This window comes from Bos indicus, chromosome 7, assembly GCF_029378745.1.
Source record: "Bos indicus isolate NIAB-ARS_2022 breed Sahiwal x Tharparkar chromosome 7, NIAB-ARS_B.indTharparkar_mat_pri_1.0, whole genome shotgun sequence".
Classification (NCBI taxonomy): Eukaryota; Metazoa; Chordata; class Mammalia; order Artiodactyla; family Bovidae; genus Bos; species Bos indicus.
Genome location: NC_091766.1, coordinates 108,331,096 through 108,344,652, shown reverse-complemented (window position 1 = coordinate 108,344,652; position 13,557 = coordinate 108,331,096). Strand labels below are relative to the sequence as shown.

The following is a 13,557-nucleotide window of genomic DNA, read 5'->3' as shown; positions in this document are numbered from 1 at the left end:
CTGAATCTCACATGTATAAACAGCCAGTTTCACGCTGGTGCTCTGAGGAGGCCCAGCGCTTTTCCTGAGGTTCCTCAGGGGTTTCCAGGGTTTGGACTGTGGCCAAGTGGACAGAGGGCGTCCACACCCTGACCCCATCCCGAATCCAACCTTCATCAATAGCAGGCTTTCAAACACATGCTTTACTTTAAAAAAAAAAAAAAAAAGCTTTTCTGTTTAAAAGATTCTGCTGCTAAAAAGAAAAATTTTTAATCACTGCTGTCTATTTTTTTTTTTTTCAGTTTTGTTTTATTTTTGGCTGCACTGGGTCTTCATCGCATCTTGCGGGGTTTCCCTAGTTGAGGTGAGCAGGGGCTACTCTGCCGAAGTGCATGGGCTTCTTATGAGGCAGCTTCTCTTGTTGCAGAGCACAGGCTCCGCGTGCACGGGCTGCAGGAGTTGCACCAGCTGGGGCTCAGTAGGCGTGGAACACAGGCTGAGTTGCCCCACGGTATGCGGGATCTTCCTGAACCGGGGATGGAACGTACGTCCCCGCTTTGGCAGGCAGATTCTTAGCCACTGGATCACCAGGGAGGCCCTGTATCCGTTTTAATGTCTATAATTGTGAGCATGTATGTATGTATCATGGGATTCCCTGGTGGCTTGGGTCGTAAAGAATCTGCCTGCAAAGCAGGAAATGTGAGTTCAATCCCTGGGTCCCTGGAGGAGGACATGGCCACCCACTCCAGTCTTTTTGCCTGGAGAAGTCCATGGATGGTTGAGTCTGGGAGGCCACAGTCCATGGGGTCACAAAGAGCTGGACGTGACTTAGTGACTAAGTAACAGCAGCATATGTATCATATTCCGATTAATAGGTTCCTTTTGACACAGTAGGTAAGAGTCACACTTCCTAGATCTGAACCCCAAGTCTGTCACTATGAGCTGTAACAATGTGCTTGTCTTAAAGCGCCCATAAATTCTTTGACACTCCTGCCACAAATATACATATTAATCAAGAACCTGTATTAATCAGAATGCATTCAGCTTCAACGACAAATAATCCAATCCAAAATGATTTTTGCAAAAAGAAAAAAAAAAAAAGGATTTATCTACTTCCATAGGTATTCATTGGAGAAGGAAATGGCCACCCACTCCAGTGTTCTTGCCTGGAGAATTCAAAGGACAGTGGAGCCTGGAAGGCTGCAATCCATGGGGTCACAAAGAGTTGGACACGACTGAGCAATTTTCACAATTTTCACGTGTAGGTATTCATATTAGCTTCAGGAAAGGTCGGATCCAAGTGAAAGTGAAGTCACTCAGTCATGTCCGACTCTTTGCAACCCCATGGACTGTAGCCTACCAGGCTTCTCCATCCATGGGATTCTCCAGGCAAGAATACTGAAGTGGGTGGCCATTTCCTTCTCCAGGGGATCTTCCCAACCCAGGAATCGAACCAGGGTCTCCCACATTGGAGGCAGACGCTTTAACCTCTGAGCCACCAGGGAAGCCCCTGGTGGGATCCAGGGACTCATCAAATCTGTTTTTAACTCTTGACCGCTCGGCCATCCTTTCTTTCATGATAACTTTATTTTCAAATTTACCTTCACATCAGGGCCCCTGAAATTTCCAGATTTATATCTAGAGGTTTCACATTATGATCAGAGTTCTTACTTGTAGCTCTACACTCTGACTCTGAGGATTAAACAGAAAATGAGTTTATTAAAAGACTACTTTGTAAGCTACAGAATTGTAAAGGCAAGAACCACACCTGTAGCCAAGCTTCCAACAAGAATGGTCTAAAGAAACCACCACGAAGCTGCCACGGGCTCTCCCAGCGCCAGACGCTCTCTGTACACTGGTGTCAGAAGCTCAAATACTGATGAGAGCAAAGCCAGTCCCAGTCCAGAAACTCATCCGTACAACCACTGCCACCCTCAAAGCCATTCATCTTAGTCATTATACTCGCCAGCCCAGCAGGACCCCCGCGCGTCCTTCCTTGAGCTGTTGACTTCCCAGTCAAAGCTTCACACGACAGAGTGACTGATGAAGGCACGTAGGTCGTATGCCAATGTCTTCACTGCTAAAGAGACTGGATTTTCTGTCTTTTACTTTGGTGAGGCAGACCTCATACAGCAGAAATTCTGTGAAGCTTGGGACTTTGGTTCAAATATGCTGGGCCAAAACCATGACAAATACCCCGAAGAACGGCTCCAGGGGAGAGTGACTGCAGAAGTTACTGGCTTAAATACAGATCCGGTTGCCCTGTTATCCGCATGCAGAGCTTCGTTTGACTTCAGCATTGCCTGCCTCCTATCCACAGTTGAAATATTAGCCCATATGAACCAAAACCAAGCTGGAACAGTAGGCTCCTTCCCAGAATCCTTCCGGCAGACAAGCTGTTTCATACAACTAACATATTGTGAGCTTTAAAAATGCTCTAAAATAAGGGCCACGTGAGAAAGGAAGTTAACTTGGCAAATAGTCAAAACATAAAACTGCAAATGAGTTAATGACATTTCATAATTTTTAAACTTTGCCTATTTGAAAAATAATTGAGATGTATCACTACCTCATATGAATAGTTTAAGGAAAGGAGAATAATGTGCAGATGGCAGCATCTGAGCAGTTTATAGCTGATGACGTAATTCCTTTGGTATTGTTAACATGTTTCGGTCTTTCATTCAAATACGCACTATGGTCTTCACAAAAGGGTTTTAACGTTAATCACTCATTCTAGAAACAAATTTACCCTCATCTGATGCTGATCGCTATTATACAGTTAATAAGATATGAACGCATCAAATATTAAAAATCAATTATGTTACAGAAAACATGATGAATGATCGGAAAGGACTGCATGCCATTTAGACTAAGAAAAATCTTCTGCTGTGATTATTTTAAGGATACGTCTTTTATAACTGATTTAACTTGTAACTCAACATTTTCGCACCTGTCTATTGCTTTTCATAAGATAAAGATAAATTTCTAAACTATTATCTGTCAGTTTCTTACATGTTTTTCTCCATATGGCAACAAATTGAAAATACTGTGCTTGTCAGAAGCTAGATGTAATGTGAACAGAGAAGTATATATAGAGGTGGCCCTCAAGAACTTAGAAATGAAGGAAATGGATTGCTTTATGAGACAAACTGTAAAATAAGTATAATTACCATATTTTGATGGACAGGTTCTCCTACAAAAGGGATAACTTTCTACGTCTTCAGAACTATAAAGTGCAGATGATGTTTATAACCTTACCTGTCAGATCAGCCAAGAAACCCAGAAAAAAGAGGGCCATGGAGGGTGGTTTGGGGTCCTTCCCCACACACACAAAGGAGAGTTATCAAGGATAACATTGGCCATGTCCATTTCAACAGATTCTTAATGAGACAGGGTCTTAGGCATCACGTTTTGAATACCGTCCCTAGGGCAAAACTATATCCATGGAGTTTTGGACACATCAACCCTGTTAGTAACAGACCTTTGATTTATGTAATTCCTGTTATTAAAATCTTTATGTGTCGGTAAACTTTTAGTCACATAATCTTGATTGTAAGAAGGGAAAACTCTTCATTCTGACTGTGGGTCTTCTACTTCTTGTGACAGTTATTTTTCATTTTAAGCTAATAAATTTACATTCTGATACCTTCCAGATCTCCTGGGCAGCTTACCTTTAGTCAGTGTCACAGGACTTGTAGAAATTGACCATTATCAGTGGCCTCTCCCTAAACCCACTTGCAAGCGCTGATCTATCTGGGGATTTTATACTTGATCCTAAACTAAGCTATGGCTGCAATACTAGAAACCACACCAAGGTCTGTAAACAAAGAAACCACAGTTTGCTAAGAAAAAAGAACTGGGGATGAGTGATATCTCAAGCTGGATTTCAGCAGCCACCACTGTGTAGGTGGTCCAATCGACTGAAAGATGATGCTGCAGATGAGCATCTTTTCAGAGGCCGGGATAGGCGAATGTGGGACAGGAAGGCCTTCAAGTGAGACGTTCCTCCTCGCATAACTCTTTTTTAAATTCATTTACTTTTGACTGGAGGATAATCTGCTTTACAGCATTGTGTTGCTTTCTGCCGCACATCAGCATGAGCCAGCCACGGGTATACCTGTGTCCCCTCCGTCTCCAGTCTCCCTCCCGACTCCCACCTCAGCCCACCCCTCTCGGGTATCACAGAGCACTGGGTTGAGCTCCCTGTGTTATACAGCGACTTCCCACTGGCCATCTATTTTACTCAGGGTAACGCATGCTTCCATTCTACTCTCTCAGTCCGCCCCCTCTCACCTTCCCCCACTATGTCTGTAAGCCTGCTCTCTCTGTCTCCATCTCCACTGTTGTTAGTCTCGGAGTTGTGTTCAGTTCTTTGAGACCCCAGGGACTCTAGCCCGCCAGGCTCCTCTGTCCATGGGATTCTTCAGGCAAGAATACTGGAGTGGGGTTGCCATTTCCTTCTCCAGGAGATTTTCCTGACCCAGGGATTGAACTCAGGTCTCCTGCATTGCGGGCAGATTCTTAACCGTCTAAGCCACCAGGAAGCATGTCCACTGCTATTCTGAAAATAAGTTCATCAGTACCGTCTTTCTAGATTCCACGTATACCTTCATCGCTCTTAGTTTCATAGTGAACAATGTGTGTGTGTCCACGTGCAAGTGTATGAGAGAGAGAGAGGCTAGTAGACTTTCCCGATGTCTGGCCTAGAAGTCAAACTAATACCAAGTCAAAATCGTCACTGTGGTAGCCAGTATGGTAGATATCGAGCATCCGAGTGAGAAAGGAGGAGCAGACTCAGAGTGCCCTCCACGTAACGGTGTATCCTGGGCCTGACCTAGGAGAGGATCCTGATATATGCGTTGCTGCCTCCATAATGCCCACTGTGGTCACAATTACCCTCCTTCCAATCTCCAAGACCCAGGAAGGAACTGTGTTTCAATTTCAAGCTGTCCATGAATGGAAATTTTCTCAAACATGGATTTTGCCAAAAGTCAAATAACAATTTACTAGCTGACATTAATCACCTCACCCCAGTATTCTTGCCTGGAACATCCCATGGACGGAGGGGCCTGGCAGGCTACAGTCCATGGGGTCGCTGAGAGTCGGACATGACTGAGCGATTTCACTTTCACTTTTCACTTTGATTCCTTGCAGAAGGAAATGGAAAACCACTCCAGTGTTCTTGCCTGGAGAATCCCAGGGACGGGGGAGCCTGGTGGGCTGCCCTCTTGGGGTCGCACAGAGTCGGACACAACTGAAGCAGCTTAGAAGCAGCAGCTAACATTAATGGAGTGCTTCGTATGTATCAGGTAGTTATGACTGACTGGGTTAACTAGAACTGCAGGGATACAGTGGGGTGGAAGAACACTTTTCCACAAAAGGGAGCATTGTCTCCAAGAGAAGAAAGATATTCTGCAAAAACAAAATAAGAAATGTTTTAATTTGAGTTTCTCAGTCCCTTGGTCTACAAGGAGATCAAGCCAGTCCATTCTAAAGGAAATCAGTTCTGAATATTCATTGGAAGGACTGATGCTGAAGCTGAAACTCCAATACTTTGGCCACCTAATGGGAAGAACTGACTCATTAGAAAAGACACTGATGCTGGGAAAGATTGAAGGCAGGAGGAGAAGGGGATGACAGAGGATGAGATGGTTGGATGACATCACCGACTTGACGGACATGAGTTTGGGTAAACTCCGGGAGTTGGTGATGGACAGGGAGGCCTGGCGTGCTGCAGTCCATGGAGTCGAAAAGAGTCAGACTTGACTGAGTGACTGAACAACAACAACAATATAATATAAATGAAATTGAGCAACTTTTCACACCTTTATGGGCAATTTTTATACTTTTTTAGGGAATTGCCTGTTTCTGTCTTTCCCCATTTTCCTAATGCTTTTTGCTTCTCTCTCCCTCTATTTTTGTGATCTTATTTCATTTTTAATATAGACTTTGTTTTAGAACAGTTGTAGAACTAGTCGGTATTGCACATGATGTCTCACTATTGGCTTCCAGAAGCTGCACACATTCATTGGCTTATAGTCCCTCTCGATCTCTGAAGCCAGCAATGGCAGATCATGTGTTTCTCAAGATGTCTTCTCTTTCTGATTCTTCTGCTTCCCTCTTCCCCATTTAATGCTGTGTGATCACATTGGGTCAATTGAAATAGTCTCTTCATCTTAAAATCAGCTGATTAGCAATCTTAATTTTATCTGCAAGCCTAATTCCCCCTTGCTGTGTAGCAGAATATATTCATGGGTTCTGGTGATTCAGATCACTTCAGTCATTCAGTCATGTCCGACTCTTTGCAACCCCATGAACCACAGCACACCAGGCCTCCCTGTCCATCACCAACTCCCGGAGTTTACCCAAACCCACGTCCATCAAGTCGGTGATGCCATCCAACCATCTTGTCCTCTGTCGTCCCCTTCTCCTTCTGCCCTCAATCTTTCCCAGCATCTGGGTCTTTTCAAATGAGTCAGTTCTTCACATCAGGTGGCCAAAGGATTGGAGTTTCAGCTTCAGCATCAGTCCTTCCAATGAGCACCCAGGACTGATCTCCTTTAGGATGGACTGGTTGGATCTCCTTGTAGTCCAAGGGACTCTCAAGAGTCTTCTCCAACACCACAGTTCAAAAGCATCAATTCTTCAGTGCTCAGCTTTCTTTATAGTGCAATTCTCACATCCATACATGACCACTGGAAAAACCACAGCCTTGACAAGATGGATCTTTGTTGGCAAAGTAATGTCTCTGCTCTTGAATATGCTATCTAGGTTGGTCATAACTTTCCTTCCAAGGAGTAAGTGTCTTTTAGTTTCATGGCTGCAGTCACCATCTGCAGTGATTTTGGAGCCCAGCAAAATAAATTCAGCCACTGTTTCCACTGTTTCCCCATCTATTTGCCATGAAGTGATGGGACTGGATGCCATGATCTTAGTTTTCTGAATGTTGAGCTTTAAGCCAACTTTTTCACTCTCCTCTTTCACTTTCATCAAGAGGCTCTTTAGTTCTTCTTCACTTTCTGGCCGTGTAGCAGAATATATTCATGGGTTCTGGTGATTAGCTTGTGAACATCTTTGAGGGACCATTTTTCCCTTTACAAAGATCATCAGTATTCCTTGTTTACAAGCAATAGAAATTGTCTCCAACTTAAGCAGATAGAGAATTTATTAGGTGAATAAAGGTTTAGCTCATAGAATTACAGAGAAGCTGAATAACTTTGTGTTGGAATGGATGTGAAACAGAGCAGCTCTGGATCTCTAGAAAGTAGGGGATGATTGACAATCTTTTTAATAGACAATACTATCTTGATGAATAGCTCTAACTATGCTTTATTCTTATGCTGCTCAAGATTGAAATTCCAGGGAGAAATAGACTCTGACTGGCTTTTCATAAGTAATGTATCCACTCCTAAGCCAAAATTGGGATGAACACCTTGATTAATGAACCCACAAAGATTGTGTGCAATGAGAGGAGGTTCTTCCCCAATGCCAGTTCCAGGCATCATTACCAGAAGAAGAAATGTGTGTTAGGCAGGCAAAATAAGAGCTATCTACTGTGGTATGGGAAGGATTCTGAGCAATCATAGCAGAGTCAGTTAGGCTGTAGTGGCATCATAATAAAGTGTATATGGTATGAACTAGTTTCATTTGGCTAGCATGGGGCATGTAAATAGCCCTCCCCAGACAACAACAGGAAAGTAGACTCAGCTGGTAGGACTGTCCCTGAGTGTGCAGATGAGAGATTTTACCCAATGTCACAAGGCATAGCCAGCTATCAACTGCTTTAGCATTGAAGAATACTAATAGCAACTGCAGTTAAGGAAACTCAGGTCAATGGATCTGGGAGCAAACGGAGTAGGAAGTTAGATTCAAAATGTAGTTATCCCACTAGTAGGTAAGAGCAAAGCTTACCTAGCTATTTCCATTCTCTCCTTAGTGAAAGACAAGTCTGATTTCCTAGAGGTCAATTATTTCTTCAGATCTTTGCGGGAAGGAGGCAAGACACATGATTTTCAGTACTGTGCTTAGTCACTCAGTCATGTCCAACTCTTTGTGACCCCATGGGCTGTAGCCCGCCAGGCTCCTCCATCCATGGAGATTCTCCAGGCAAGAATACTGGAGTGAGTTGCCATGTCTTCTTCCAGAGGATCTCTCAAATCCAGCTCTCCTGCATTGCAGGCAAATTCTTTAGTCTGAGCCACCAGGGCAGCCCAAGAATACTGGAGTGGGTAACCTAACCCTTCTCCAGGGGATCTTCCTGACCCAATAATGACATATCTAAAAACTCCTACACAGTGACTCAGCATAACCTCTCATAATGACAACCATAGAAGCAAGAATACACAAACCTTCTTTATCCTACTCCATTCGTTTTTGTCTTTCAAACCCTGTAATTATCTGCCTCATTGTTCTTTGTACCCAGTAGCCATTCTTTCACAGTATTCAGTAAAGAAATTTATACATTCATCCTAGCCAAATCCTTGACAAGAATGTGCTTCACATAAAATTGCCAGATGATTTTCAAAGAAACTAACTTTAAAAGTCACACATTTGAAGGTTGATGTTTAGGCTTCACAAAGAGAAATCACTGAAGTAAAATGATGCTCAAAAATACTTGCAACTTACATCTATGACAAAGATAAAAAGGATTCCTGGTCAGAACTACTACTCGTCAGGAATCCTGAAAGCAATATGAGACTCAAGCTGTGAATCTGAAAAGGAACGTAAAGTATTAACAAGTACTAGCAATGTACCATCATCATTGCCTAGAAATATTTTCCCCTTGCTTCTTAAATATCATCCATTTTTATCTGGATTATAACAGCTCCTCTTCTGTCTCCCTTGTTTTGCTGGCCAGTGGAATAGATGAGTCATCTCACCATCTGGGCTGGAGGAAAGAGAGATGTATGGCTGAATAAAGCTGAATATTATCTACATAATGATGGCCCTGCAGTCCAAAATATCTCTTTCTCAGTGTCCTCATCTACACTTAGTTTTTCTTCAAAACAAAATTAGGGGGTATTCTACAAAAGCAATTTCTGGCTACTTCTTCCCACCTCTAAGTCAACATTTCCAAACTTTTGGCAATATAGACTCCAGGCAGCACTGACTTTTCAAGGGCTTGGTAATGGCTGAAAAGCCTAGATTAAATTAATTAAGCAAAATATTATAGCACCATGTTTTTTGAGGTGCCATTCAAAACTCTTCATAACGCCATTCCTCAAAAGTAAAGTCAGCACCTGAAGAGACAAATGTCTGTCTTTGCTTTGACATAAGATTTAAGGTTGCACAAATGTTGCAGGTTTTCAGTTTATCATGTATGCCTGTCTCTCTGCGTGTGTATGTTTATATAGTCTTTGCTAAATGCCAGGATATAGTGGAGAAAAAAAAGCCGTATATCTTGCCTTCACAGAGTTTACAGATGAGTGTGATCAAACATACAGGCTATCTGTAGAACACACATGGATTTCCAAGCATATAAGACCTGTGTTTAAAACACTGCTGCTGCTGCTGCTGCTGCTAAGTCGCTTCAGTTGTGCCAGACTCTGTGTGACCCCATAGATGGCAGCCCACCAGCCTCCCTGTCCCTGGGATTCTCCAGGCAAGAACACTGGAGTGGGTTGCCATTTCCTTCTCCAATGCATGAAAGTGAAAAGTGAAAGTGAAGTCTCTCAGTAGAGTCCAGCTCTTCGAGACCCCATGGACTGCAGCCTACCAGGCTCCTCCGTCCATGGACTTTCCAGGCAAGAGTACTGGAGTGGGGTGCCATTGCCTACTCCGGTTTAAAAAACAGGTAATCAAATTCTGTTTATGTAAGATTACTTTCTTTTCATAAAGAGCTAATGCAAGCCATATGGTTCAGAGCTTTATATTGTTTATATATGTATACATATATACACGTAGGCTCCAAAATCACTGCAGATGGTGACTGCAGCCATGAAATCAGAAGACGATTGCTTCTTGGCAAGAAAGGTATGACAGACCTGGGCAGTGTGTTGAAAAGCAGAGACATTACTCTGCCAACAAAGATCTGTATAGTCGAGACTATGGTCTTCCCAGTGGTCACGTACAGTTGTTAGAGCTGGACTATAAAGAAGGCAGAATGCCAAAGAATTGATGCTTTTGAACTGTGGTGCTGAAGAAGACTCCTGAGAGTCCCTTGGATAGTGAGGAGACCAAGCCAGTCAATCTTAAGGAAGATCCACCCTGAATATTCACTGGAAGGACTGATGCTGAAGCTGAAGCTCCAGTATTTTGGTCACGTGAGGCGAACAGGCAACTCATTGGAAAAGTCCCTGATGCTGGGAAAAATTGAGGGCAGAAGGAGAAGAGGGCGTCAGAGGATGAGATGGCTGGACGGCATTACCAATGCAATGAACATTAACTTGGACAAACTCCAGGAGATGGTGAGGGACAGGGAGGCCCGGCATGGTACAGTCCATGGGGTCGCAAAGAGTCAGACGTTATAGATATAGATATAGATATAGATATAGATATATCCTTATGCTCTCTTTTCAGTTTCTGAAATATAACTAAGAATCTCAGTTATCTGAAGAAACAAGTCTACTAATAAAATAATAGTCTGAGTACTGGCAAGCACTGCTGAGGAGAGGGAACCAAGGCCGTGCTGAGTTTGTTAGCTTATACAAGGCACAGCTGAGGGAACTGGTAATGTTCAGTATGGAAAACAGTTGGCATGTGTAAATCTCAGAAATTTAGAGCTGAAAAGGATTTTATTAGGATGGTGCTGGTTTAGTTGCTAAGTCATGTCCGACTCTTGCGACCCCATGCCTTCCAGTCTCCTCTGTCCACGGGGTTTCCCAAGCAAGAATCCTGGAGTGGGTTACCATTTTCTTCTCCAGGGGATCTTCCCAACCCAGGGATGGACCCCGACCTCCTGCATCACAGGTGGATTCTTTACTGACTGAGCTACCAAGAAAGCCCAAGATAATTTAATCCAAATATTTCATTTTGCAGGAAAAAAATGATACAGTAACTTCTTTTAGACTATGAAATTGGCCAGTGGTAGAATAAGGTTTATGACTGGAATCTCACAAAGTTCAATGTTCTTTCTTCAGTTTCGTTCTGTATTTCCACGCAGCTGACTTTTAACTTCAGAAATGCTATTACCATCAGCATCAGTGATTGATTGATCAGCCAGTCAGTCATTGTCATCACTGATATTTGTTGAATGTTCACTCTGTTGGTTACTGATCTACGCACTAAATTATTGCATTATATCTCACAGTAACTCTCCAGGGTAGATACTGTTATAATCCTCATTTTTCAGTTGTAGAAAACAAGAATTAGAGCAGTCACCCAGCTAGAAAGAAACAAAGTCAGGAATCAAATATTGGTCCGAGTCCAGTAGTTAAAATAAACTTGTACTTCACTCTATTCTGAATAACTAGAGTCATCAGATCTAGGATTCATGAACGGATGTTGTAAGAGAGAAAGTTCATCCTATATAAAGAGGAAACTTCCCACATTACACTATTAACATGTCAGAGTTGGAGTGAAACCCTATTTCAATGAGCTCCTCAAATCCTACAAGTATTGAAATGGATCATGGGGAAAGATTTCTGCAATGACTAGGAAGCTGAACCATTGATATCAACTCTTTCTTCTAAATCCTTCATTTTTTATCTTTCAGAAATCATTTGATATAGTATTGTAGATCTCACAGCCTATTTATCTCTGCATTTTTCTGTTACTGTAATTAGAAAAATCTATTTTCTAAACACATTTAAGCATTCACATTTCTAAAAGTCATGCTGAATGTTGGTTCTGAGTATCAGCTATGTGCTTGGAGGTGGCCATGTATTCTGTCTTTTGGCTACCTAGAATGCAAACCTCTTTGCTGTTTGAGGAATTTCCTACTATACAAATCCTAAGTGGAGGCAAAACTTTCCATTATAGCAGCAGAAAATGCCAGATACCTGCCTTCCTACTCTAGTGGCACATGACTTAGGCTCTGGCAATCAGATGCCCCCTTCAGGGACTTTGACTCGGAGCCGGTGACTAAAGCAGCATAGTGAAAGAAGAATTCTTTTGGCAACAAGGACAATCAGTTTTCCAATGCAGAGCTGCCAAGAGCAAAATTCAGCACTAGTGCAGGCTGTATCATCCAGTGCTCAGTGGGACGGCACGTATCCACAACACATCTTCTTTATCCCTTCATTTGTTGGTGGACACGTAAGTTGCTTCCACATCTTGGCTATTGTGAATAATGCAGCTCTCAATGTTGGGTTGCATGTATTTTTTGGAATTTGTGTTTTTACTCTCTTTGGATATATACCCAGCAGTGGATTTGCTAAATCTTATGGTATTTTGAGAAAATCTCTGGTGGCTCAGATGGTAAAGAATCTGTCTCCAGTACAGGAGACCTGGGTTCAATTCGTGGGTCAGGAAGATCCCCTGGAGAAAGGAATGGCAACCCACTCTAGTATTCTTGCATGGAGAATCCCTATAGACAGAGGAACCTGGCAGGCTGCAGTCCATGGGGTCGAAAAGAGTCAGCACATGATATTTTGGGGCTTCCCAGGTGGCACCACTGGTAAGAAACCCATCTGCCAACGCAGGAGACATAAGGGATACAGGTTTGATCCCTGGATTGGGAAGATCTCCTGGAGGAGGGCATGGCAACCCACTCCAGTATTCTTGCCTGGCAAATCCCATGGACAGAGGAGCCTGGCGGGCTACAGTCCATGGGGTTGCCAAGAATTGGACACGACTGAAGTGACTTAGCACCCCCCCCACACACACATGGTATTTTTAGTTTTTTTGAGAAACCTCTGTACTGTTTACCACAGTGACCACACCAGTTTACATTCCCACAAACGCAGTATACTAGGGTCACTTTCTCCCCAACATTTGTTATTTGTAACAAATAACAGGCATGAATTGGTATTGCAATTGGCTTTGATTTGCATTTCTCTGGTGATTAGTAATGGTGAGCATCTTTTCATGTGCCTGTTGGCCATCTGTATGTCTTCTTTGGAATAATGTCTTTTCTTGTCTTCTGCTCATTTTTCAACTGGGTTGTTTCGGATTTTTTTGATATTGAGTTATACAAGCTATTTATATATTTGGATAGTAACCCTTTATTGGTCATATCATTTGCAAATATTTTTCCCTTATAGTAGGTTGGCTTTCCATTTTGCCAATGGTTTCCTTTCCTGTGCTAAAGTTCTTAAGTTTAATTAAGTCTCGCTTGTTTAATTTTGCCTTTGTTTCCTTTGCCTTAGACTTATCCAAAAAATTGCTATGATTTATGCCAAAGACGCAGGACTTCCCTGGTGGCTCAGATGGTAAAGTGCCTGTCTACAATGCAGGAGACCTGGGTTCGATCCCTGGGTCGGGAAGATCCCCTGGAGAAGGAAATGGCAATCCACTCCAGGACTATTGCCTGGAAAATCCCATGGACAGAGGAGCCTGGTAGGCTACAGTCCATGGGGTCGCAAAGAGTCGGACACGACTGAGCGACTTCACTATACTATACTATACTATGCCAAAGAATGTTCTGCCTGTTTTCTTCTAGGGATTTTATGATTTATACTCTTATATCTTTAATCCATA

The 13,557-nt window shown here is 42.8% G+C and overlaps 1 long non-coding RNA gene across 2 annotated transcripts in view; it reads left to right on the top strand.

Annotated features, from left to right (window-relative positions):
- The window catches only part of LOC139184239 (uncharacterized), a 36,022-nt gene extending 33,049 nt beyond the window's left edge, over positions 1-2,973 (top strand). The window contains exon 3 of one of the 2 annotated variants that reach the window (XR_011567838.1): positions 407-2,973. This is a non-coding gene — a long non-coding RNA (uncharacterized lncRNA). Of the gene's footprint in view, positions 1-281 lie in introns of both variants that reach the window. The other variant, XR_011567837.1, reaches the window with a different exon arrangement.
- The last annotated feature ends 10,584 nt before the right edge of the window (positions 2,974-13,557 follow it).